Here is a 27,932-nt window from a genome sequence, read left to right as displayed (position 1 = left end):
CTGGATCAACCAGTTTTCTATTTTGGTTGTTTGTGACATCTCTTCTATTGACATTTTCACACGAGGCAACTATTTAGTAGCTGATACGTGATCGAAGGTTAAAATAAACCAGTAATGTGGAAACGTTTCGCATAGGACTCATTGTTAAGAAATTTGTGTGGTCTAATCACATGGTACACTTTATATCGGTGGCATGATGCGGAATGCTATTTATGACTCACCCCATGTGCAATTGAAAGACGGGTCGTATAACGTGTACAGACAGATCCATGCATTTGGACATGCTCGATATATATTTCTCATTATTACATACCTACCTGCATTTTTATGTTAATATATTGGGACACTCGTACAGGAATGTGATTCACCGTATGACGCCAACAGTTTTATGCTGGTGATATTACATGAGCATGGCTTAACTTAGCAAGTATGGATGCCAGGACTTAATACTGGTAAGCGCCTATTAAACCTATATAGTAGTTCCTACGATTGGATATCATTACACTGTCTTTTGTAGGGAATATACCAAACAAAGATGGATGCTAATACTTAAAACTGGTGAGTGACTTTTAAACATAAATAATATTTCTTACCATTCATTACTGGGATTTTACAATCATCCTATCATTAACGTTTCCACAAACGTCTGCCGCAGGAAATGCAAAATTAATAGAGAAGTAGAATCGTCTATAACCAGTTAAACGATAACACATCGAATGTATGAACCCTCAGAGTTGAGTTTATTTTGAGTAGGCTGGGTAGAACGCGATTTAAGTTCCAGATATTTTGAAAATTTGCTGTAAATTTTGGTTATTGTTATACATTTTTCGAGGCAAAGAACAAGATATGGTTCGATTCGGCAAAGCCCAAATGAAGTTTTGAAGTATTTAATATAGTCCCTAATGAACAATACAGAACACAGTAATATGCATTTTGATTGTTCCATATGTAAGAACATATTTTAGAATAAATATATACTGCACGCTATGTGGACATAACCGCCGCGCGAAGCATGTTAGAACTTGAACAAAGAAGGAGGAATGCAATCGTGTCCATAAACCTGTATAATTGTCAAATACGCACATATGTGTTCTGCAGACCGCAGATCGTGTTAAAATCATCAGTGCAACTCAACACTTCCCCTGACAAAATATTTTTTCTTCATATTTATGCTATTGGCTGGCATGCAATTGTCAATAAATGCAGAGACTTAGATTATCATATATATATATATATATATATGTGTGTGTGTGTGTGTGTGTGTGTGTGTGTGTGTGTGTGAAGCTCGTGCATGTTACGTTTCAACAATTATATTCCCTTTAAGTAAAGGAGAGCAATGAAATTGGACCACAACTGTTAACATCCTACAACTCTAATCTTCCTTACAACAATAATAAGTAGGCATCTCTGTTGAAGAAACAGCAACAAACATGTAATGATAAAAATGCACGATAAAGAATAATGCATTTTAAAATCAAAATCTCTCACTCTCTTCGAGGAAGAAATGAATTCTATTAGTCCATTTTTATTGGTTATTTTTCTTCTGTTGATACCATAATGATTTTATTATTCACTGGTTGAACCTTTGCGAATAGCTCATGACCGCTTTGTGTATGCAATCCTCCCTAGAATCATGAAATGTTCTGATTGAATGCATTTGATAAGTTCTACATCATTCCTTATTTCAACAAGAGAGAGCTGTGACTTATATTAAATACAAGATTGCCTTTGATCAAACCTTTTTCATAACGTTCACTGTGACTACTGTCACAGGATGAAGCCGGGTTGGGACTGGATTAGGGAAGACACCAAAAGCAACTGCGTTTACAAGATGTTTATTTATAAACGCAATTTAAATATAACAAATCTGACACCATTATAATCAAAAGATAAGGAAAATTATAAAGTTCCTAACATGGAACTATCAACAATTAACTCAAAACTTCACATTAATTTAACAAATGGAATTTCAAAACAAACGTGAATTCCTATCACTGATCAACAAAATAAAAGTGACATATACCTCAATATAAAAAAGTCTTGAAGGCATCGTTCAAATAACGATTTACAAAAGAATGTAATTACGTATCGTTCAAATAACGATTTAGAAAAAGAATGTAATCATGTATCGTTCAAATAACGATTTAGAAAAGCAGTGTATATTACTAACTTATCGTTCATAAAACTATATTGAAAAGCAGTGCAAATTACGAACCTATCGATCGTAAAACTTGAAATAGAAATGAATGAAATGATGATCAATCGTTCACACAACGGTATTGCAATACGAATGAACAACATTATAAACCCATCTATCTTTCACACAACGGCACTGCAATAGGAATTAACATAAACCTGTCGATTGTTCATATAACGATATTCTCATATAACGATATGAATGAATAAAACTATTCGCCTATCGATCGTTCACATAACGATATAGCAATGCGTGCGATTATTCGCCTATCAATCGTGCACATAACGATATAACAATACGTGTAATTATTCGCCTATCGATCGTTCACATAACGATATATTCATATAACGATATGAATGAATAAAACTATTCGCCTATCGATCGTTCACATAACGATATAGCAATACGTGTAATTACTCGCCTATCGATCGTTCACATAACGATACAGCAATACGTGCAATTACTCGCCTATCGATTGTTCATATAACGATATAACACTTCGTGTAATTATGAAGGTATCGATCTTTCATATAACAACTTAATAGGGATGAATGACATGAACCTATCGATCGTTCATATAACCATAGTAATGAATGGAATGATGAACCTATCGTTCATATAACGATAGTAATGAATGGATTGATGAACCTATCGATCGTTCAGATAACGACATAGCAAAAGGGATGAATGACATTATGAACCTATCGATCATTCATATAACGATATAATAGGAATGAATGACATAATGAAATGATTAACCTATCGATCGTTCATATAACGACATAACGATAGGAATGAATGACATAAATGCAATTGTGGAAATAAAATGGAACACTACAACTATCTTGGCGCCCATTTGACGACCAAGACGTTAACTCTGGTTCCTCGCGCTCTAGTAATGGTCAGAGAAGCACCCAAGCATGGTTCGCTCCTCTCGGTCTGCTGAAGGATCCCTCACATCACAGACTCGTTGGTAGCTAATACCTGGTCCCTCGCACCGAAGAAAACCAGTCCCCTCTTCCGATCCAACGTCACCAAACACAGCGCATACGTCACAGTAACCCCCACGGAGTTCTGTGACTGCACATCAAACGATGTACACGGCATGGCATTTAGGCAGCTAAAATGATAACTAAACCGTGTAGTACATACGACACGGTTAAGTACTTCTTCAGTCATATGTAGCGCATGTGTGCTCATGAATTCATTATCCAATACATTGTTTAAAGCAAACATTGTATAATTAAATACAAGTTGTCTGTTCGGTTGCAGCAAATAGCTAACTCGAACCAGACCATATTAGTTATAATATAGCGTTTTATAACCTAGGTATTGACTCTCCGTAGAATTTAGAATAAATATATGTTTCCTGCTCGTTAGCTACTGCATTCAATAAATGTGTTTGCAGATAGAAGTCTTTTTGAAACATTAAGGTTCTAAAACATCTAAAGTATAAAAACAATTCTGTCACATAGACGAATAATAATAAAGAATTTCATTACCTCTACAGCTGGAGATTTGCTTCCGTAAAGGGGTGAGCGTCCTGACAAGAGTTGGCGTAATGTAATGTTTTTCGAGAATTTGCTCTATAAGTACACATACACCGCTCCGGTGGCCTAGTGGTTAGAGCGTCCGCCTCGGATGCGGGAGGTCGTGGGTTCGATCCCCGGCCGAGTCATACCAGAGACTTAAAAAATGGTACTAACAGCTGCCTCGCTTGGCGTTCAGCATTAAGAGGTTAGTGTTAGGACTGGTCGGCCTGGTGTCAGGATAATGTGACTGGGTGGGACATCATGATACATGTCTGCGGCATGATGCCCCAGTGCTAGAAATCACTATCAATTGCCACATTGCAGACATCGTAGCGATATGACTGCAGAATTGTTAAAGCTACGTTAAAAATCAAAATCACAAATCACAAATCTATAAGTACACTAGCTGTGACAGATGCGCAGCTAGGTACTTAGTTTCCCCGCTGCAGGCCATTTGTTCGTGCAGCATGGTCTGAGTTTCACTCAGGATTTCGAAATAACTATGCCTAAAAATATACCACCCTCTGGTGACGCTGTACGCAGCAACGAAACCAAAGTACATTTTTGACAACATATACATATTGATATTACTCCTACCCAATTCCGTGAAAACCACAAACATTCATCCAAGATGCATATATCCTAAACCTACTCCTAATGCCTTTCTATGGCTTACACTTGCGTTAACAAAGAAGTCAATCCATGCCTATTTTGTCTTCATAAACGTCGAGGACGGTGGAAGGACAAATAATAAATTTACTGCGACAATTTCAGTTATTAATAGAAAAATTTCTGAACGTTAAATGCAATAATGTATGTATTTGCATTTACCCTATACATCTCTTACAATGGATAGTTTAATAGCATGTCTTACATGAAAATGCTCAATAACAGACATATAACTAGTGGAGGTAGTCTGCATCCAATTAAGCACATGCCTTGTTTAGATAAATATATTGTGCAAACATCGTCTGGTTTTAGGAATGCATTCCAATTTCATATTTTTAAAACTGGAAGGAAAACATGAATCATGTGATCAGTAGTTAGCTTGTAACACAAAACATTTTCGTCCTTTATAAACAGAATGAATTCTGCTTGGTTCAGAATATCTGACACAGTATTAATGCATTTGCAGTGTAATTTAAAAAAGAATATTTTTAATTGTGGCATTAATAGAAAACAAATGCATGTACATGGTTTTAAAATGTACACTTTTTATTTCGGACTTTAATGTATGCTGCTTCACATTGTCATGAACACTAACCATGAGTCTCATTTTCTGTCATATACCATATTTAAAAGAGAATGTGAACTTCCATTTCAACACTCACAACTCCTGCTCCACTGCAGGCTCATTGTCTTTCCCATAAAACGCACATACACATTGACGCATCATTAGAAGCCAAAGTGTGAGCAATTTATACGATTAATGAACTTGCGTATAGCTAAAATTGGTAAAACGTGGTATTTTGCACTTACACGTTCTTGGTTTTATCATAAAGTCTACGATTCCCTTGTTAAAACAGTCTTTCTTCATCTTCACTTTATCTGCTGACTTAGGACATTACTTGCTCAGAATGTTTGGTTAACACTCCGGATACTGAAATTGTATTATGTCTGCCAAAACAGCTGCAAAGCTAATTTCAGCAGCTGCCCCCACATCATGTGTGCACGATGTATATTCCTCTCTCGTTTGTACACACACACACACACACACACACACACACACACACACATCTGGTGAAAGGGTGTTTTCTTCGGCTTTTTCTACTTGTCCTTGCTGTGGCGTCAGGGAAGTAGGAATGCCTGACTCGGCAGCGTGCTGGGCATTTATAGGTGTTTCTCGTAGACCCAAAAGGTCTTTGCCCGTTTGCAACAGGACATTTTTGCCTGCCCTCAAGAAGGTTTCTTTAGGGTTTTGTTTGTTGATGATGACATTTTGGAGAAATTTTTTACCGTTTGTCAATGCCGCATCTTTCAAGGCGTGTAATCCGCGTGTCACCATCGGTTTCTACACCGGAGCCACTGAACGAAAGGCTGATTTTAGCATATCTCCTAAACCGTGTCCTCGCTGACGAGCAACGCCTCGGTACACTGGATACATGACTTACGAGTCGTTAGAGAACCGTTTTCGAAAATGGAGTTTCACCGTGGCTTTCCCTTTGGGGAATGGAATATTTTGTCCCAGATCTCCTTTTATAGCAATGTTGACCTTGTCCAAATAAGACTTGCGGACAGGCAAATAGTGAGGACGTACAAATTCGCGGTGAATGCAATACGTGTTTCCAACTTCCTCGTCAGCGTTCGTGGCAGAATCCACTTTGAAAGGAATGACATGCAGTAACGGTACGGAGGTTATACTCCACCACATCGGAGTACACAATGATCAATTTCAGTCCTTGGTTCAATTCTACCGGGGAATGAAAGAACTTGGCAAAAGAAGTGTTGTCGGAAATGACTGGTAATTCGTTTTTCTTGATCATGGTTATCCTTATCTCCATGTCTCCACCCAACATGTCAAACAATTCAGGACATAATAAAAAAGACAACATTTTGTTCCATTCAGGAAATTTCATCAGGAGACGACGAATTACTTTATGGTACTCCAGGATGGCACTTTTTTGACACTCTCCAAAGCTTTAAGAAACACGGCATTAAACCTGGAGGCAATGGTGCTCACCAAATGTTGACCACTAAAATAATAGCCTGAGGGAATGATCAAGCAATTGGTCGACTTTTGAGTTATTGAGTTATGTATTTTGTTATCATATTTGACATGGGTACCCAAGTACTACTGCAATTGTTCGTCATGAACTTCCACCGTAAAAAAAAAAAAATGGATTGGGAAGGACATTAAGGACTTGGGTCGGGTGACTGATTTCTACTAAAACTACTTCCCAATGGGCTTCGTGATCTAATTGCATGGCCTGAGGTAATTTGGCCGTGTAACAGCACAAAGTGTTATTGGGAAACACCTCCACGGAACTGTCACTGGGTAAGGTTAAGTAAAATTGGTCAGTGTGGTTCATAATTCCAGAGTTCTGTGGCTGTCCGAGGGGTTACTGGAAGTCAGAGGAGTGTCTCCGCCCAAAATGGGGTGGTTGTTGTTGTTGGATTGGTGACTGGCACTGGACACAAGGTTCCCGTTGTTCTCGTTCGAGGAGAATTCCAGGGTGGGATTGAAATGGTCACAATTGTTTGTCTCCTTGTTGCAAACTCAAATTGGCAATGACTGCACCGATGACACATTATACCACGAAGATTTTGCAGAAAAAGACGATTTGCGTTTTAGGCACACGTTCTCCACACCACACCCGCAAGGGTTGCTTCTGTAAATCTTGCAGATAAGAACTGGGTGAAGGAGTGGTCGCAGTAGCTGAGTCTGTGTGAAAGAGCATGGTGGTCACTTCTTTTTATTGTCGATGACATGCGAAGCGTCGATCCAAGAATCAAAACTGGGTGGATATCCTTTTGATGTCGTACACGTCGTCTTCTTTTTTGGTGACACGTTGTAACTCGGGCATATGAAAACGATCAAAGTGAAATAGAAACAAGTTTCTGTACAACATGTTTTGGGTAATGTTCTGACCAGTTCAAAAGGGGGTACGGTGACACAAGTGTCCTCCCGAAAGGGTCTTTCAGGAATGTTCATGACAGTCCTGTCCTGAGTGACGAGTTCTTCTTCTTCTGGTACTGTCACTAACACATGTTGAATAGTGACTTTTATCTTTGGACGTTGAAAGGAAGGATCACAACTCTCGAGCATACTGGGCCACCTCTTGGGTACAAGCCTCAAAACCCGTTTTTTCCCAGGCACGTATATCTGTCCAATGGGGTGTAAGTCACAAGCTACACACACATCGTCAAACACGTCATCGGTAGCTAAACGTTGACGGATCATTTTTCCCCGTAGAGGTCGAGACATATCCAGATGAAAACGCAAGGCTTTGAGCAAAATGAGTCTTTCGTGAACATTTAAGGTCATTCGGATGGTAAGTACTGTTCGTAAAGAGCCCACAAGGATTTGGCTGGTAAACGAAATCCCAGAAGACAAGTCACTAAGACACACACCACTTGTCGACCCAAATTCAACGGAAATAGTTCTTGTAATAATTGATGGCAATGATTCACGGTTTGAATATGGTCACTGAGTTCCTTCCACGGAATCTGTTCAATCACATGTGATAAAAGCCTTGGCATGGCAGCCTGTTTTTATACACTCTTTCTTTCGGAAGCAATAAATGACTTTCTACCCGGAGATCTTCGTTCTCCAGTTGGAAATCTAAATGCCCCAAACTGTAACCTACAGTACAGAGTTCGTTCAAACGTTTCATCTTCCACCAAACAGATGTTGCATAAAAGATGATTGTAATCCTTCAACTCTTCTTCCTCAATTCGTTGCAGTAGGTGAATCTCGAAGTAACCAAAATCACGAACACGTGGATCATTCGTGTTCTTAAAGTATTGAACAATGTTTGGCCACTGAATCAATTTCTTACGAATCAGTACTCTTATACCATTCAGGTACCAATGATTCAAACACCGGTGACGTAACGGATGCAATTGTTCTTTACGTTTCACTTGTATTTTGAACAGTTCTCGGTAAATGCGTTCTCTCAATTCCACAGGCAAACCACGAATGTTCTCTTGTAAAGTATCCATGAATAGATCATACTAAATCCTCTTTTGTCTGACACAAGAAATGTACTGTTTGCACAGACATGATTTTACTTCAGTGTCGAATCTAAATTTGCTCATCATCACAATTCATTCAGAAATTTCCTCTTTCACTAGGTTGACATTGTGTAAAGATGTTGGTAAGTCTTTAACTCTTCCTCTGGAATTCGATGCAGTAAGTTTACAATGTAGTACATATAATCATCAATACCAAACCAATCTTGTTTTAAATCATGGGGTCGCTGATGAATATCTGCCCAATGGAATACTTTTAACTGAATCAGTCCTTTATTGTATTCAGGTACCAGTGGTTGAAACACCGGTGACGTAACGGGTGCAACTGTTCTTTACGTTTCACTTGTATTTTGACCAGTTCTCGGTAAATGCGTTCTCTCAATTCCACACGCAAACCACGAATGTTCTCTTGTGAAGTATCCAGAAATAGGTCAGTCAGTACGATTGAATAAACAATCATCACCTAGAGCAAAAGTAATCCACATAACGAGTAATTTCTGGCCACTGCCATTCAGGGTAACGTCCAAGAATGTCACTGAAATATTGTAATGTAAACGGTCTAAATTGGTATAGTATGATGAATGCACCGTTGATCCAGATAAATCTAACTAATTGGTTGACTTTTGTCACTTTCCTCTTGTGAATTTCTCGGCACAAAAGTTATACAGTTACCCATTGAGATTTCACTCTGGCAAGTCCCTGCCAAACTTCCTTGTAGATCTTCTCTAGCAGTTCTTTAGGTAATGATTCAATATCATTTTTGAAATGGAGTTTAAATACTGGTCTCGGTGATGTCCTACATTTGACTCATAACCAGTCTGGTTTCTTCATCTCATGGTAGGTTACTTCAATGTCTCGGTCCCACTAAGGGTAAGTAATGACAATTCGGTGACCATCGAGCATGTTCCAGGTAGGCCGAATCGTGTGGTTCCCAGATGTGAAGTGACACACCGCAACTGAAGCACTTGACTTTATCCCCTTCACCTATGTACAAAAATCCGGCTCTGGCTAATTCTTCTGGGGTCGGTCCTTCCAGATACTTAGGCCATTTTCCTTTGAACGATTGAAGACGATTTCAAAGTCACAGTATTCAGGCAAATGCACAGGAAACGAATATTCGTCTTTCACAGGTTCGTTTCGACGAGGACAGGGTAACATCGATAAGAGTTTGCTCAGGGCTGGATGACATCTGTAGGGTGGTAGACGTGAAGGTTGACATCCACATTTAAAATGAAACCCAGTAAAGTGTCCAAGAGGACGAGTGGCATCGCTTTCGCATCCATCAGGTTTGATATGCACAGCATCACTTTCCATGATAGGGGTAGTGAGAACAAAGTTTCCATGATGCTTTAAGGCATCGCTAAGGTCACAGCGTACATCATCGCTCACATCGCAAGGCTCACAATCGCATTACACTTCAGAGGCCCCAAACTTGAACTGTGCCTGTATGACCTTGTTTTGTGTTTCTCTGAATGTATTCATCTTGCTCGCTTGGTCTTGGTAGTCACAATGAACTATCGATCCTGCCTATGGTTCCTTTTTATACTAGTCGCAATGAAGTCTCAAGCTTGTAGATCGTTTCTTTTTTTGTATCAAGTTTTGGAAGGTACCGTCTCTAAGGTGCCGTTATAATTGTATCGTAATGTAATGGGTGGAAAGGCCATATAAAGGTAAGGACAGTGCGGAGACCATCGAGTGTGTTCCAGAAAAGCTGAATCTTTATAGATACATAGATTCATTCGTAACTTCAGGCCACAACTGAAACACTGTACTTCGTATCCCAATCCAGTCCCAAGTCCCAAGTAGACAAATCATGTTTTAGCTAAAACATTCGAAGTAGGTAATCCGTCCCTATCCGTGGGCCATTTTTGAAACGTTTCCAATCGACGGGCACAATCGCAATAGTCAGGCAAGAAGACCGGAAAATCGTAGACTTTGAACATGAGAGTTCTCTTTGGGTTTCTCACTCGATTCTTGCTGTGGCTAAGTCATTCTTATGGTGAGTGGCTATCCTCTTACAACCAATGTTTTATACCAACATGTCCATAAGGCAAAGTAAAGTGATTGGGTAGACGCACTCGCTTCTTGTACACGATTTGATAGACTTTTTCCAAGGGTCGACTGACGATTTGATGAGTTGGTCAACCTAAAATCTAGTTTGGCTGGTAGGTAGTCACGTTAAAGTTTTCATCTTCTCTAGACCGCAAGGCTTTTTTCAATACACCAAAGTTCACCACTCGACTGGTACGATAATACAGAGTCAATCCTTTCATTTTACACTCCGTGTGCACTTCTCATTGTTTGTCCCGGTATTCGTAGCCGTAATTTTTAGGACCGCCACTCGCGAATCATAAAATTTTCTCGTCGGCGGGCTCGTCTGTCCAGGCTCCTAAACGGTCTCCTTCGATGTCAGGGTGATGTTGACCCGTGCGCTCGATGTAGATGCAACTGTCCGTGTCAAAGTACAGGACACGTTCCCCTAACAGTTCTAAAGCTTCGTAAAATTTTAAGCGAGCATGAGCTGTCACGTAAGCCGCAATGAGGACATTTCCGAATTCGTCGGCTTCTACAAAGTCTAGATCTTCTTCGTAATGAACTAAGATCAGATCCTCGCGAACGACGTCCACGTGTTTTATGTATTTGGTTTTGTCGTGAATCATCTGAAAGTAGCGAGAAGGTTCTGTCAAATGCTTCGTCTTGGATAAACATGGTCGTTGTGTCATTTTACCCCACAAGCAATTTAACATCACTTTGGCAAACGATCGCCTGCCTTCGTTTTTCTCGATGTGATCTAAAGTGATGCCTTCTTGTGTCCAGAATTTCTCTTTAATGTATTTTGGCCTTCGGGAGTTTGACAATAAGAACGATAGCCACTGGCTTCTTCTTTCAGTTTCAAAAAAGCATCACGTAGTCTGCGAAAATGCCTTTCTGAGTTGAATCACCCTTGTGGTATTGTTTTGTCTTGGGAAAGTGACAAATTTCGTACACTTCTAACAGTTGGTATCCCATGTCCAGAGCTTTGAATAATTCCACGCTAACCCACGTCCCGTCAAGGCACGTTCTTACTTGGTGTGCTGACAAGGTTGATCTTGGTTACACGTTTCGGCACAAGTACGTCACAAGGGAAACAACAGTCTGCCTTGGCAATGGTGAGGTAACACGGGATGGTACAATGTCGTGGGAGGCAAAACTTTGCACTTCATCAAGCCTTCCTATTGTCGAAATTTTCAGGTCGATGTGTTCCGTTAACAATTGCGGGTGCCCTGCAGGAAAGCGACAATATTTACACACGTAAGGATACAGCGAATCCACGTCCAAGTATTTGATTTCTTCTCCTTTCTGTTCGTCGACTTGGTACAGCAAACAGGTGGCGTTGGTTTTTTCTCCGCACAAACTATCCCTCGGATTCAGGGGGTCCATGAACTGGTAGCTTTCCACGATGCGTTTAAACTCGGGATCGATTTTCAAACGATGATCGTACTTGTGTTCCCACATTTCTATCACTTGGTTTCCCTGAATTTCTAACTTCAAGAGCCTCTGACAAGTGTCCTGGTACAAGTCTTCCATGATTCGATGTTACAACTGATTAGTGCCACGATCTGTGTAGTAGACGGGACATCCGTAAACTAAGCCACCGTTAAACTCGTACATGATCTTGGGGTTTTCTAAGTCCCTGCCATTGACCGAATATGTTCCGATGGTCTTTTCGCGCCCTCCGTTGCGGGCATGCTGAATCTATTTGTCTTCCTCGTCGCACAAGTAATATAACCAGCGTAGGGCTTTTGACCGAGTATTAACGTTTGACATAGTTGGTCGCTTGAGGACTGATGACAGCCACGGTGTTTTCAGGCAAGAATCTTTGTCGGTAGACTAAGGAACACGCTTTGGCAAAGGTACAAGTTTCTTTCAAAGGATCAAACCCTACGTGTTCCATGAACAGTTCTCGAAATTTTCCTCAGAAACGCCGTAAAATGTCCACCTCGGAACAACAATACTTTAGCATTTCTTCCTGAAAGTCAAAAGGGTCAGAGGCGTGAGCCTGGTACCAAACGTAGAAAGCTTCACGTTGTTCGGTACGCATGTTGTCGGGGTCGTAATAGTGAGCCTCAAGCAAATGGGGTAGAATGGCGTGTTGATTAGCTTCGGTATTGAAAAAGTGTGGAAAGTACCCTTTAGCCATTACTGTCATTCCAAACGTTTTAGGCATTCGACTCAAAAACATGGCCAAATAGCTCATCGAATCTTTAAACTGTACTTGTCCCACTTGCATGAAAATGATTTTGGCTTCGTTCAAAGTGACTTTAGGACGCTCGGTACCGTGTTCCATATAGTATCTGAGAAGAAACTGTCCATCTTATCCCGAGAAATTGTGAGCCATCACCGTGGCATGACGATGACAATCTCGGTAACATTCGATGTCCTCTTGGTTCGATGTCTTGTCGATGGGGTCTAAGACCCATCGGGCAAAATCGGCTAGCGTGTTCGGTCACCGAAAGATTTGTTTACAGCCTCCAGGAATCTTGCTGCAGTGAGGGCAATAACTGAAGAAAGGTTCTTGAATGCACTTCTCACACGCTCGATGAGCCAGGCAGAAATTAGGAATGTGAATGCCGGTCTCTTGCATGAATTCTAAATCGAAAAAGATGAAATTGCCTTTCTTCTTCATGTGATCATCATCTTTCTCTTGTTGGGTTTGGTATTTTTGCATGTAGCATTGGTGTTCCAAGTCCACGATTTGGTGACAAATGTGACATTTTTTCTTTCCTCGACATATGTGTGCCTTGGTAGTATTAGTACATATGCCTTGTCCACACGTAGGGCACAATCTCAGGAGATGACAAGTACATTTCTGCTGTGAACCGTGTGTCTTCAGATGTTGTTGGTAACAGGCAGGGCTGACAAACTTGCGCAGACAAGCAGGACAATGCACTTTTTCTTGTCCTTCGTCCAGACAGGGTTGAGAGGCCAAATATCCCGAGCATTTTGATCCGCAATGTTTGTGTTGCTCTCGATTGTTATAGCCATATTCACATTTCTCACAGTAATAACCATATCCCAGGAATGCGGTAATACTGGTAATGGTATCGAAATGTTCATCGTGATGATAGAGATGAATGTATTTTTCCATCTTTAAAATCTTGACCTCTAAGCAACAGAGGTCCGCGCACTTCTTGAGGGTGCACTTTCAAGGTGTAGCGTGGAGCTAGGACATCTTGCAGTTTTTGCATTTCAGGAATACCATAGGGCGTGTCTTTGGACAGACAGGCTTGTTGAAACAGGAGTTCTGCTTAATTTCGTTGTTTGGCTCGGTCCGATTGTCGAATGGTTTTCCAGGCTCTTTTCCATTCTACCGTGTCGTTCTTGTTGGCTTAGGTTCGTCCCACCACGATAGCCCTGGCTAAACATATCTGGTCTTGAGAATTGTGAATTTTTGAACGAGGCTACGCTTAATGCTGTGAAGGCTGTTCACCAATATCACCTTTTTGGGTTGACCAGTCCCTTGAGGAGGAGAGACGTGGATCATGAACAGTGTCGCTTTTCCATCGGTGATGTCAAATTGGTCATTGGATTGTTGCACGTGTTGAATCTTGTCCATGACTTTGGAAGGGGTCAATTCTGCGGGACTGCTAAACTCGATCCAAACAGGGGATTTCAAGCCTTAGTGTTGCATGGAAAGTCTCAAGCGATCGTATTCTTTGGGTTGACATTGTCGCTTGAGTGTTGTGAGCAAAGAATCCCACATTTCGGTGATGAACACTTCTGCTTTCTCAAAGATACATCGGCCTTGAAATCTTTAAACTTCACCCTGTAAGTGTAAGCCGTGGTTCTAAATTTTCTAGAGGAGCGCTTTTCCGTCTCTAGAATGTGATAGTACTTTTCAGGGTTGAACTTTGATCAGGTGCAGACTCTCTGGATTTGGATTCTGGTTCACTCATGTCCTCTTCAAAATCACTGCCATGAGTTTGTGCCAAGACTTCAGCAATGGTACGAAGCGATAGATCACGTTTCTGTCTCTTACTTTCATCTCCTTTCTTCACGAATGAATTGGATCGTTTCATCTTGACTGCAAAATGTCAAATGACTAAAATTTAAACACCATGGGTCACTTTATATTCATGACAGACCAGCATATATAAAGGGTGTGTGTCTTGTCTTTCCACTATTCATTTCACTCTCAAACCGAGCAGAACAGTGGACGAGACTACACAGATCGAACTTTTCATCAGAGCTTTGCAAGGGGTCATCAGAAAATTTTCTTCAGACCAGCCGACGGACTACTCACCCTCCTTTCGAGGTTAAAGTCAAGATACTTGCTATATCTGTAAAAAATAAAGGACATTGGTCTTCAGAGTGTCCAGACCGTCAAAAAAGGAAAACAGGGGTTAGAAGAGACCAAAGTCACGATACCTGTTATCATTGTCAAGGAAAAGGACATTGGTCTCCAGATTGCCCTAAGAAACAACAGAAGCAAGAAGAAGAAGAGGGGAGTTATGGAGAGGAAGAAGAGGCAAAAAGCAGACAGGTGAGGAAACCGAACCAGGAGAAAGAAAGAAGGTAAGAAAGTGAAGATGTAGAGGAGGAAAAAGCTGTGAAAGTGAAGACATTTAAAAAAAGAGAGAATACAGACAAAGAAGAAGCCTATGAACTTTTTAAAGTGTCATGTTGTGTTGTGATTTGAATTGTAAAATTTGTACAAGATAAGACAGTCTATAAAAAGTAAGTGTCTCTTGGTTTTGATTTTTAGAATAAGAATCTACACTCACGCACTGAATCATTCACACGTACTATAGGGGTAAAAAAGTTTGTTTTGAGTTTTAATTGATGTTGGCAATTGAAATAATATCTCTTTTCGAGAGACATGGGTGGCCCTGAAAAGGGCCTTTGGGTATTTGTTGGTTTTATATAACAAACTTAGGAAGCAATCAACTTATCTGCCTTAAACCTTTGCCACGGCCAAGGCCTATTTCTGGACTGCGCACTGTTGATGATTCGGTAGAAATCACTAAGGGTGGTATGATAGATGTTGTCACAGGGTTGGGTTGTTTAGTTCGGTAAGGTATTTTTCTCTTCGGTCGTAATAAAGAAGTCTGATTCATTTGTTGCAGACTTCTTAACTCCGCTAAAATGTCTAACAGTACCGTAATGGTTTGACTTTCACCCTCTTGTTTCTTTGCTGCTTCTTCTTATTGCTTCTTTCTTACCTCTTCTTCTTGCTCTTGTAGGAGAAAAGCTTGTTCCGCTACCTTTTGCTGTTGTATAAATTTCTCCAATTCTTCTTTGTGTCCTTTTTTTAAATTATCCACGTGTGGTAAAGAAGGAGAAGGTGGCGAAGGTACTGGTTCCGGAACAAATTCTTGCGAAAGAAAATCCACAAAATCCCAATTCACCTCTTCTGGAAGTGAGTCCGGGTTCCCTTGGGTAGTCTCCACGGTCGGTGCACCCTAATTCATTGTCTTCAGAGTTTGCGCCATGTTTATGCTAACTGTGTCGCATAGATTGACTGCGCACAAAAGCTAGTGCCCCTATATAGGGAATGTGACGTCACGGACTGCTATTTTCCGATTGGACGAATGGTGACTGAATTTTGTAACGCGTGTTTGGATTGGTCAATGAACTTTATCCGTTTCGATCCTCCCTTTCCCTATAAGTAATCGCAGTTCGCTGCATTGCTTCATCTGTTTTCGTCATTAAGATGTGAACCAACGTGGATTCCTCTACTCTCGTCTCTTCAATGATGTTTAGAACGGACTTACCCATGTACGTCCGATCCTCGTGGACCATTGTCAAGATGACGGATACATGTGTGTGGAAAAGAAGAATCTACGTAGAAAGACAAGGTTGTTTTGAAGAGGGTTTTGATTTACGGCCCAGAAGTAAGACAGAGTTTAAGGAAAAGAAGGAGCCCTAAGCGGTCCCTTCTTTGTTAACAGTATGGTATGTTAACATAAACCCAAAGGCCCTTTTCAGGGCCACTCCAATGCCTCGAAAAGACATTAACTTTCATGCCTAATTTATTTTTAATGTTCCATTTCCCATGACGCTATACAGTTCCACCATGTTTAATTTCCCATGAGGCTATATAGCCCATCTATGTTCAATTCCCCTTGAGGCCATAGTAGAACGTAACATTTCCCCATGTTAAATTTCCCTTGAGGCTATACAGTCCCATATTCCCATGTTAAATTTCCCTTGAGGCTATACAGTCCCATATTCCCATGTTAAATTTCCCTTGAGGCTATACAGTCCCATATTCCCATGTTAAATTTCCCTTGACGCTACAAGGCCTCCAAAAATTTTCCATGTTAAATTTCCATTGAGGCTATAAGGCACACCTACTACTTAACATGGAAGTTCCCTTGAGCCTACATCGTCCCTATTCACTACTATTGTTTCGTATAAATAGCATTTCTATTTTATTCAAATGCATAGTCATCGGGTATATTTCATTCAAACAGCAGTTTCCTAATCTGGAAATAAACAAGAAATAGTACCTCAGATGCATTATGGAAATCGCATAATTAGATGTTGCCATCCACGCTGCTCGGTTTAGCTGTTTCTGCAACACTTTCATGTTATACTGTGATTTTTGTTTTAAAATTGGGTCTTCCCTGTAAAATTTAAATTGTCTTTACGACAAACTGTTTAATGGTTTATAGTTAATTTATGATATAATAAAGCATTATCTTATTAAATTTAATTTATTAGAATGGCTTAGGTAAGTTAGGAATGTTAATGCATTATACTAAACTGAAGGACAAGAGTTAGGAGCTGTACTCCTTAGATTGTTTTTCTTTTCTGATCTTAATCTGAAGGATGTTTTCAAAATTCTAAATGAAGAAACAATTACTTAGACGATATTTAACTATGCTTCTAATATGGAATTGATCTTTTCTGTTCAAATAAACTGAACCTCTGTAAACTCTTATCCATATTCACATGCAATTATGTATTGATAGTTCTCTGTGATCTGTGTATTAATTACAAAAGCAAACTACTCAGCTGCAAAATATCTTTTCATATCTGTCATTGTGCATTTAAGTTTTTTTCATTTACTTGATCGGTTTATTACTGCTACATTTTTAACATTTATAAATAAATGTATTTTTGTATGGTCAGGTCTCATACCGCCAGATTATAATTGAACTGTTGATTTCAGTAGTTTGATTTCAGTTATAATCAAAAGAAAGTTGCAGAATCTTTAGATATGCACTACACTGCAAAAGCAATGCACGTTTTCAATGAGTTGGTAGTATAGGAATCTGTACAAATTACTAGGTCGACTTGTGGGTGTGTCTACAGCGTACACGTACGTATACCACTGACTGTGTAACATTTTGTTGGTCGATGTGTGCATGGTCGAATTGGTTTTGGGGTCGGTGCCTTACAGGGAAGGCAATGGGTGCCATTTGCTGGGCATGGAACCGGGTTCGAATCTCCGTAGAACATGAATTAACATTCTCTAACCTGTATGATAATACTTTTTACTCGTACTTGAAAAGCATTTTGTTTTATCAAGCATTCTCATGAGTTCAGTTTCGTGTATAATCGTAATTCTCTCTCTCTCTCTCTCTCTCTCTCTCTCTCTCTCTCTCTCTCTATATATATATATATATATATATATATATATATATATATATATATATATATATATATATATATATATATATATATATATATATATATATATATAATTCTTGATTTGTCAAAACCACATCCCATATTCTTAAGCCATTTTGAGTCAAATGCGTCCTGACTTTACTCTGAAAGCATAATATATATCATCCTCCTTTTGAGATTTTGCGTTTACAGCCCTAAATAATTTTGAGAAAACGGACTAAATGTATATTGTATAAATCGTTGCACAATCCGTTTGTTTTCATGTCAACAATACTTTGCTGCCACTGGTCATCCACTATTAAGGATCCTTCTGCTGTTAACTATTTTCCTTGTTCACTTGTATGATATGTTGGCAGATTGTTGAATTAGCCATTTGTTTAACGTACTGTGTTTACCTTACATTTTTGCCTTTTATTGGCTGCCTGAGTATGATTACATTTGTGTTATCAACTATCAGTATTCTTAATCAGCAATTAAAGCAGTAGAATAAACAGAATGATAGTACTTTAACGTTTACTAATTATTTTTAACTGTGCCAGCAGTATCTCCATCTGTAAGAGGAACCATTTTATCTGAAATGTGCAAAGTTTCTTCATCCATTTTAAATGTATCAATAACCTCAGATTTATGCCAAACTTTGCCAATAATATATTATTTGTTCTAAAATTGCCAGTTCATATAGTCACAATGTGCCATTTAAATAGGAAACTGTGTTCCAAAAAGAATGTGTTTATGTGAAATCGTTGTAGCCAGAAGTTGTAAAAATTACATAGTTCCACTTGTACTGTTAACTTGGCTGTACACACATCTTTATATTTGTCTAACATTTTGATCCAATCCAAAAATAATTTCTGACACCGTCACTAGTGTCTTCTTTTTTAAAACCCCGTGAACTACTTGGCATTACCTCTCCTAAAGCTATTTAATCGATTATGATATAGCTTAGTACTATTATTTATGAACTTAAAAAAATATTTTTTCAGTTATTTTTTCACTCTAATTGTGCATATACGAATATTTTATTTTTCAGGCATTATGAAGCTTTCAGAAGATACCACGATTAAACATGGATGTAACACAGAGTGAAGAAGAAAGACAGAAAAGTATGATGCTGAATGAGTTCCTCTCAGCAAATGGTCTCTCTCCTCTTCAGTTATCTGTAAATAGACAGGCGATTTCATATGAGCTTGATATTCATAATGCCTTCGCCACAAATGAAACTGTCTATACCATTAAAAGTGGAAGTTTTGGAGATGGAGTGCCATTGTACTATAGCTATGGAACCAGTATCCGAAATCGACACCAATGATAATGATTGGGTAATAAAAGTTTCCGATCCGAACTGTACAGGTTATGCAAGACTTTGGGTCAAACGACACGAGGCCGTTGGTAACATATGTGAATATGTTGATGGAAAATATTATCTTTCCATCCATCTCATGGTTGAAGGGAATAGACAGAAAGCACAAGTGACATTGAAAAAGGTTGATGCGCATGGGCCTGCATTAGATGTCGATCTTCCGCCAAGTAAGGTAGCAAATATTTTTAAGCAACACCAAGCATTCATACGGTAAGAATCGATGATCGTTCCTTCACTACAGAGAGCTCTACGGGAGTAGACAAAACTGATCAGGTTTTCTGTGTAGAAAGTGTAACATGGCCTGCTGAAGCAGACGAATGGAGATCAAGACAAAGACTATATGACTGGCCTAAAGGCGATTTGGTCGAGCAGATAGTTCAAACAGGGTGTATCTTTGCACCCGTTGGCAACAAAGAATCAGGCGTTGAAATTAAACATTTGCAATGGAGAATATCATTCAACAAAGCTGAATCTCTGCTGACTAGATCATTTAATCAAACATAAATGTGTTGCTACGTATTGCTGAAAATGTTTCATGTAGAAATTCTGAAATCTATTTCAAACGAATGTACCACGTCCTATATCATGAAGCTCACAATATTCTGGGTCTCAGAATCCATGATGCAAGAAGAATGGCAACCAAATACGTTGATTTCTTGTTTCTTGAATTGCATTGCAACACTACGAGATTGGATTATGAAACGGGAAATGCCCAACTATTTTATTGTAGGCAGAAATATGTTTGTACCATCTGTATTGACAGATAAGGTAGTTTATGACACCGTGAGTGAATTAGACAAAGTTGCCAAAGATCCCTTTGGGGTACTTGATCGTTTAGAGATGATGAAAGGTTTTCTGGATGCACCATCGGATGACATTGAATCCATGTTTATGGATGTAGTGAAATGGCTGAGAGTGAGAATAAATATGGCTGAGCATTATTTCTTCATAGGCAACCAGATTTTATACAAAGCATATAATTAGAAGAATGTACCAGAAAGCATCCATTTATGTGAAGTTGTATTAGCAAGATTGTCGAAACTTGGTGGATACACTAAGCCCATGTGTGACCTTGTAAAAAACTGCTTGGCTGTGCTTCATTATGCTAATTCCTTGAAGACAGAGAATGCAAACATTGCATGCATCGAAAAAGACGTGGCAATGGCATACTTTGAAGCAAGTGATAACGCAGACTGCACCCATGCTCCCTTGCGAATGGCCACCTGTTTTCTGATGGAGAAACGTTACAGTGATGCTCTTCCTATAATAAAAAAGGCGAACGATTTTTATACTGAGCTCTCTAAGATGTTATCCATGCCATATCAAAAGAAAGTTGGGTTTATTTTGGACAAGGCCATGGGAGACACATTAGTTCCACTAAAGGAAGAAAGAAGGTTGGAGGAACTAAAGTTACTCCATGAAATAGCAGAAAACGACGTTCAACTTCAAGATCAAGAAGATACTATGCTTCACCTACAGTATACATCTAAGTCCATTTTCCAGGTGTACTCAATCGCTTGGAAATATATATGTTTTGATATTATTTTCACGTCAGCAGAAATATCAGTACTTCCAAAACCAGTCCAGTTGGAGGCCATGATGAAAGAGTTCGAAAACAAACTAGGCCCGATACCCAACTCACTTTTGAAAAGGTCAACTTTTGAGAGAACTTTAATTTTTACTCTGCATCCAGGAATGTATGCATGTTATCTAAGCTTCTTGTGCAACCTTAATATGGAAAGTTCTCGAGACGTATGTAAGACATGTTTGGATGATATGTATCGCGCAATCATGGAAGGTCCAAAAAAAAAAAGCACGAACAGTAGGTCTTAACATCTTGGTCTACTGTTATCTGCAGCTGGATATGTACGGACCTGCTGTCAAGTACCTAATCGAATCTCTACTACTAATAAAAGATGATAGAAATGTTGCATACCTCCAAATTCAGAATATAGTTGGCATCCTATTGACGATTAATATTAGTAAAATTTATTTGACTGACAAGAGTGAACAAGACAAGGAGGTACTGGATGATACTATCAGATACCAACGTAAACACTAGTACTAAAATTTATGTTTACAACCTGGAGAGCATGATTGTTTCAGAAATGAAAAAATAAGAAAGTTAACAATAGTCTAACCTGTACTAACGAGCACCTAATTTTGGATCGACTGTCTTGAGGGACCTTAAAATGTGTTTTTGTGTTTATATAATTTAGAAATGTCACCTTTGCCGGAAATTTGTATGAATCTAAATGTAAATTCCCTCAGCAATTGTTTGTCATACGCATATAATTCTGTTTCAATGTTTAAAAGTTTAATGTTTAGATTGCTGATGTAATTTTCATATTGGTCACGTAAGTCTCCTGAAATTTTAGTGGAGAGGTAATTGCATATCTGATTTTGATGTTTGCAATGTCACTGTCATTTAGTATGAATCGATTTACGATTTTCTGTTGCATATTAAAAAGACGTATGTGAATGTCATTACTTGCTTTAAAATACTTTTAATGTGAGTCATAAAGATAACCGTTATAATAAATAATATACACCTTTATAAGTACAACCATACCGAGTTTGCCAATCAGGAATCTTTGCATGATGCTGAAGTTCCTAAGAAAATCGATAATACGTTTTGTTATTTGAAGTATTTTGTTTTAATTTTCTTGGAGATGTTAACCAGTGAATAATGTTGATTAGTGCTTTGATACTTTCTACAGAGGGATCTCCCACCAAGGCTGTAGTATTGTATCATAACAGAGGATCTTCACCAGAACAATTAGCTATGTAATCGCTTAATGTCACCGTGTAATGTAATATCATCAGAGAAAAACAAAACAATTCAGTTTAAAAAGATCAATTACATTTATGTAAATAATAATAAAACATAAATGACTTTAAACACAAATAATTTTATACATGATTGCTTTGCAATGAGGGCACACTAATTAGCATAAAGTGACATGAGTAAGCAGTACCAAATTTGAATCCATTTTGATGCAGACCGTTCGCTTGTTTTTTGATTTCTACAAAAGATGGCAGTCTGATAGAAATGTTTCAGTGGTTTAGAACTCATGCAATATATCTCGATGAGGTAAGTCATGGGTTCGAACCCATCAGAGTCATATCAAAGACGTCTGAAAATGGTACTTACAGCTGCATCGCTTGGCGCTCAGCATTAGGAGGTTAGTGTTAGGAGTGGTCGGCCTGGTGTCAGGATCATGTGACTGGGTGGGACATAATGCTACATGTCTGCGGCATAATGCCCCAGTGCTAGTCATCATTTTAAACTGTCACAATGCAGACATCGTAGCGATATGACTGGAAAATTGTTAAAGTTACGTTAAAAATCTAAGTCACACACACGCATACTAAAATATGTAATATATTTATTATTATACAGTCTGGTAATGTACACTGTTTCGAACAGAAAAGTTTGTGAAAAACAGGATGCATTGTGTTCTTGAAACAGAATGGGGCTGCTGGTAAAATACTAAACCTCACATAAAAATGCTCAATAGGATTTCGTTGAACAACTGCCTCAAGCGCCTAAGAACTGAATAGGAATGCACTATATAATTAAATATGCACATAAAATTATATCTTCACTTTTTGTTTTGTTTTCAGTAAGAAATATAAATTATTAATTTGTAAAGAATATTCACAAAATATAGAAAATTAGTATTGCTTCGCAAACGATATGTCTAAAACTTAAATTGAAACTTATATTTTTCAAATAAATACTGTTTTATTTATGTTGATATACCAATATGATACTTTTCGGATATGTGACACCTGCAAAAACACATCCGTATATCAGAAATGATGTCATATCGTTGTGCACATGAAAAGCGCTACGTTGAAGGGATCCAAATTTATTTGAAAGTATTTTCACTATAAAATACAATTAGTACGCAGTCACTAAATCTTAAATTTGTGAAACTTGTAGAATGGTTTTCTTCATGAACGTGCTCTCATTTTCGTTATAGTGAGTCACTAATGTCTCGGGATATTTATGTACAAATGCATGATGAGATATACATTTTCCTCACTAAGTATGTTCTGTAACGATTTTTCTTGAACCTGTACCATATAACAGTACAAACTGAAAATTAGAAAACTCAGGCTCAACTAAATGTTCGCTACTGTGTCCGATTTGTGAATGAGTAATATCCTCTTATCCGACATTACCGTGTCTGATGTGCCAATGATGTTATGCTACCTGATCTGATATTACAGTGGCCGATTTTAAATTTGTGTTATATCTCCCGATTGGTACTTAAAGTGTCTAATTAATTAAATAATGTTTTTTTAATCAATTGATCTGGCAATACGTCGTCTGATTTGTCAATGTATTGTAACATGATCTGTCACTACGGTATCTGACTTGTCAATGATGTTATGTTACCTCATGTGCCATTACAGTGTTTGATATGTCACTGTTTTGTTACCTAGAGGGACATTTTGGTGTCTGATTTGTCATTGGTGCCGTGTTTCATGATTTGTCATTATAGTGTCTGATTTGTACATGTTGTTATGCCATTACAGTGTCTGATTTTTTAATGTATTTTACCTGATCTGCCATTACACTGCCATGATTTTGTGTGTATTTGTACCTGATCTACCATTATATGGTCTGATTTTCTATGTCGTTTTACTTGATCTACCATTACAGTGTCTGATGTTTGGTGCTATGTTGCTGATCTGACATTACAGTGTCTGTTTTGTACGTGGTGTAATGCCACCTGATCTGAAATCATAGCTTTGGTTGAATCTAACTTTGAGCACGGGAATATTGTATAATAGTACGCCTTGACTTAACGTTATCTAGTGGTGTATTGAGTAGTGATGGTACCTATGACACACACGCAAGAAATATGACAAAAATCCAAAGATTGTTTCTAGAAGCACGATTCCTATATAAACTTTGGTGACAGTGTGTACTTGAGTAATCCAAGCTACTCAGCCAAAGTTTGCACTTTAGGACTCCAGTACGCCTGGTTATGCCCCTACTGTCTGCAAAATCAGCTTTTGCACTCGAGTAAGCTTGGACATTCCCGTACTTTGTATTCAACCAGCCTTAGAACTTCAGCACTCGACTAATCTGGATAACACACCCATACATCAAATTCAGCCTATATAGAAAGTAAGCACAAGTATGTCCATTATCACTTTTAGAGCAAAGATAAGTGCATATACGTGTGCAAAAGAAAAGCATGTTTTACGACTTAAACTTGGCTCTTCTAATGCTTTTGTTTCCTAATCAGAGGATTAGAACAATTAATTATTTTTATTTACCTCATACTGATCCTGACCTCTTGATGCCAGTCAATTCTTAATTAACCTCATTGCATATAGCATGCTCTTAAAGTTTATTGCTATGTGCAACTAAAATATGACAGTATTATACTGTCGAGGAGCACAATTCCCATATGACCTTTGGCGAACGTGTGTATTCATATAAGTACTTGAGTAATCTTAACTACACACCAGCTGACTGCTCGGCCAACATTTGCACTTTAGCTCTCCAGTATGCATAGTTAGGTGCATAATGTCTACGCAGTCAACGTTTGTACTCGAGTAAACGTGGGAACTCCTGTGCTGTCTATTCAACAAGCGTTTAAACTTCAGCACTCGAGTAAGCCTGTTGATTCAACCAGCGCTTCCACTTTAACAAGGGAATATGCTAGCTGCTACTCTGATGTCTGTTCAACGAATGCTTACACTTCGAGACTTGCAACTGGGGAATATCAGGATCTTACACGTGCATGTACAATTAAATTCTCGAAGCATGAAATCGAGTGTTAAAGGTGCAACATGCAACCAGGACACTCTGAATTAAGTGCGCAAAAGCACATATTTCAAATAGTCGCACATAACAGTATATTCCGATACACGATTCTAATTCACCAGACACACTGTCATATTTTCTCAGCTGTTTTCAATACAACCCAACAAAAATATATCCACGTGTAGAATCAGCCACCATATGTTGTTATTTAACCCATACTACAGCGTTTACGACGTCTGCTTACGGGAACAGTCAGATGGAAATGAAGGATTATGATAAGAATGTCTGAATTTGGTCTTAGTCTATGGACCAGTAGTGAGGAGAGCTTTGCGAAAATAAATAAGATGTGCAGTGTGTATTAAAGCTCATCATTGTTAACAATACCCAACGGCCCTTGTCCACCAAAATATCTAGAAAACAGATACTCTATTCAGTTGCCAGTTTGTGTTTTATGTTTGCGTATGTTTATGTATGTTTACAACTAAAACTTAAAAACCTATTATCCCAATATGACGGTGCATTTGTTTTTGGTATAGTAATATGTCCGTAAACACTCGTACCTTTCTGTGATTGTGTTGTAAATTTATGACAGTGTGTTTCTATTTCATTCCACTGCTTTTAAATCATACCACCATTTTCGTTTGGGTGTATGGATGCATAGGTTGTTGCTGGATAGTATATGTGTTGAGACTGGTTGAAATCAAAACCAGGTTGCCTAAGGCCGACCATGACCGTGCGGGGCCAGAGTATCGGTATCTCGATTGGTATGCTACTGCAAACACTGATTATGTCTAGACTAGGCACTGCCTACCTACCTCACAGTACCAGCAATGTCTTCGCAACTTTGCGTACATTACGTGCGGCCTGTATCAGCGTTTCCAATTTACCAGAGAATATAGCTTGACAAACTCATAATGACGACCTTAGGCCCGAAGCGCGGGGCCCCCTCAAGAGCGGGGCCTGGGGCGGTTGCCCCAAAGGCCACCCTCAAACGCCGTTCATGTATATAGCTCGTGTTTTAGATTGTAAATAAAAAGAGGTTACTGTTAAGTATGCGGTGTGTTGCATTGTATCTAAAACTGGAGGCATTACCTTTCCCATCTGAATCTCAAATGCTGTTCCATGTTAAATCCTTGTACGGGTTTCAAATGTCACTCATGTTAAACTTTTCTTTGAAGTCAGAGTGCATCTTAATGTTTTATTAACTTTTTAATATCAAGTGTCTCTCCATGTTAAATTTCAGTTTGAATCTCAAGTGCAGATCCATGTTAAATTCCCGTTTGAGGCCAGAGTACCACTCCGTGTTAAATTCCCGTTTATCCCTAAAAACTTTCGACTCTCTGTCGCTCTCCTTTTATTTAGATACATCTTCCCCACATTAAATTCCCGTAGACCATTATAAATTTTCGACCCTTTTTAACACTGGTTATGTAAACTCCTATATCACCGTCTGATACCACCGACAATATAATTCATAGGCTTTCAAAGAAAGTCTTCACCAGTCCTTATGTAATATTTGTAATATTATCATTCCTTTACAGGAACATGAAAAGGTCATCATTGATTCTTCACTGGGCCACTGCTGAAATGAACAGTCAGTCTTTAAATTAATAGCCTTTAATAACTATTTGCAAAATAGAGTGATGATTGCTAAGGATCGAGAGTAAAATATTTTAAATACCCACATAATAGTTATGAAAATCAAATTGAGAGGAAACAAAATCATTTCTTAATCTACTCAGATTCTTGCTAGGAATATTTTGTGTTTAGATTAACCGTTTTTTATTTAGATAATTGCTTTAATCATGACACATTGTGTATTGCATGCAATTCACTGTTCGACTACAGCAGCACGGGATCACGTGCAATTCATGTTTGCGATAACAGCACCGTACCTATTTCAGTGGTAAGTTACCGGAAATAGTAGTAGTAGCAGTAGTAGTAGTAGCAGCAGCAGTATTGTCAAATTAATAAATGACTTATGCAAAGTGGGTGCTACTGGATCTTTGTCTTATACAAATGAAGTGCGCATAAATTACCTTTGTAAGAGAAAATTATCATAATGCATACAGAGTTTGAATGTCTGAGTAAATGAAACGCTGTTTTAAGGAAGTTAAACATTTAGTTTAATTATGTTGCTTTTCTGGCTATTAAACGCTTTTGTTTACATCAATACTTAGGCATATCCATTGTAGCTTACAAAGAGGCTGCAAGAACTAATTCCAACCTAACTTTTTGTGTACAATGACTTCTAACACAGAAACAAATGAGATTATAAGATGACGATGTATTTCTTTTAAAAACTTAAGTTGTTAAAAGTGTCGTTTAGATTTCAAATAATTTGTTTGATTATGCTGTTTTACTTAATACTTATAACAGACTGCCAAAGTGTTATGTTAGTGAATGTGTGACACATTTGTTATAAATTTCGATTACATATCGGTTGATAGGCCTTGGTTTCAATGAAATCGTTATAGATTTTTATTTCATATAATCATTATTTTTTACCAATCATATATTGTCGTATTTAGGTCGTGAGTAGATCTTCATGATAGTATTATTTGCGCTTGCACATTTTTGTATATTTTACATTTTATATAACATTTTTACTGTATACTGTCCTGTAATAAAGACTTAACTGTACGAATAAACTGCAGAAAACCAAGATGTTAAATTACTATTGTGATACACTGTTTTACAAATCCCCACAAAATTGTTTCATGACAAGAGGTTGTCGACGAC

General features: G+C 38.4%; 1 long non-coding RNA gene across 1 annotated transcript; it reads left to right on the top strand.

Annotated features, from left to right (window-relative positions):
• Positions 1-157: 157 nt before the first annotated feature.
• LOC149777909 (uncharacterized) lies at positions 158-27,855 on the top strand. Its single transcript, XR_016415481.1, has 2 exons — positions 158-452; positions 19,070-27,855. It is a non-coding gene; the product is annotated as an uncharacterized LOC149777909 (long non-coding RNA).
• The last annotated feature ends 77 nt before the right edge of the window (positions 27,856-27,932 follow it).

This window comes from Sinohyriopsis cumingii, chromosome 17, assembly GCF_028554795.1.
Source record: "Sinohyriopsis cumingii isolate HCF-2022 chromosome 17, ASM2855479v2, whole genome shotgun sequence".
In the NCBI taxonomy this organism is placed as follows: domain Eukaryota; kingdom Metazoa; phylum Mollusca; class Bivalvia; order Unionida; family Unionidae; genus Sinohyriopsis; species Sinohyriopsis cumingii.
The sequence above is the reverse complement of the archived record's forward strand: the minus strand, read 5'-3'. Positions and strand labels throughout refer to the sequence as shown.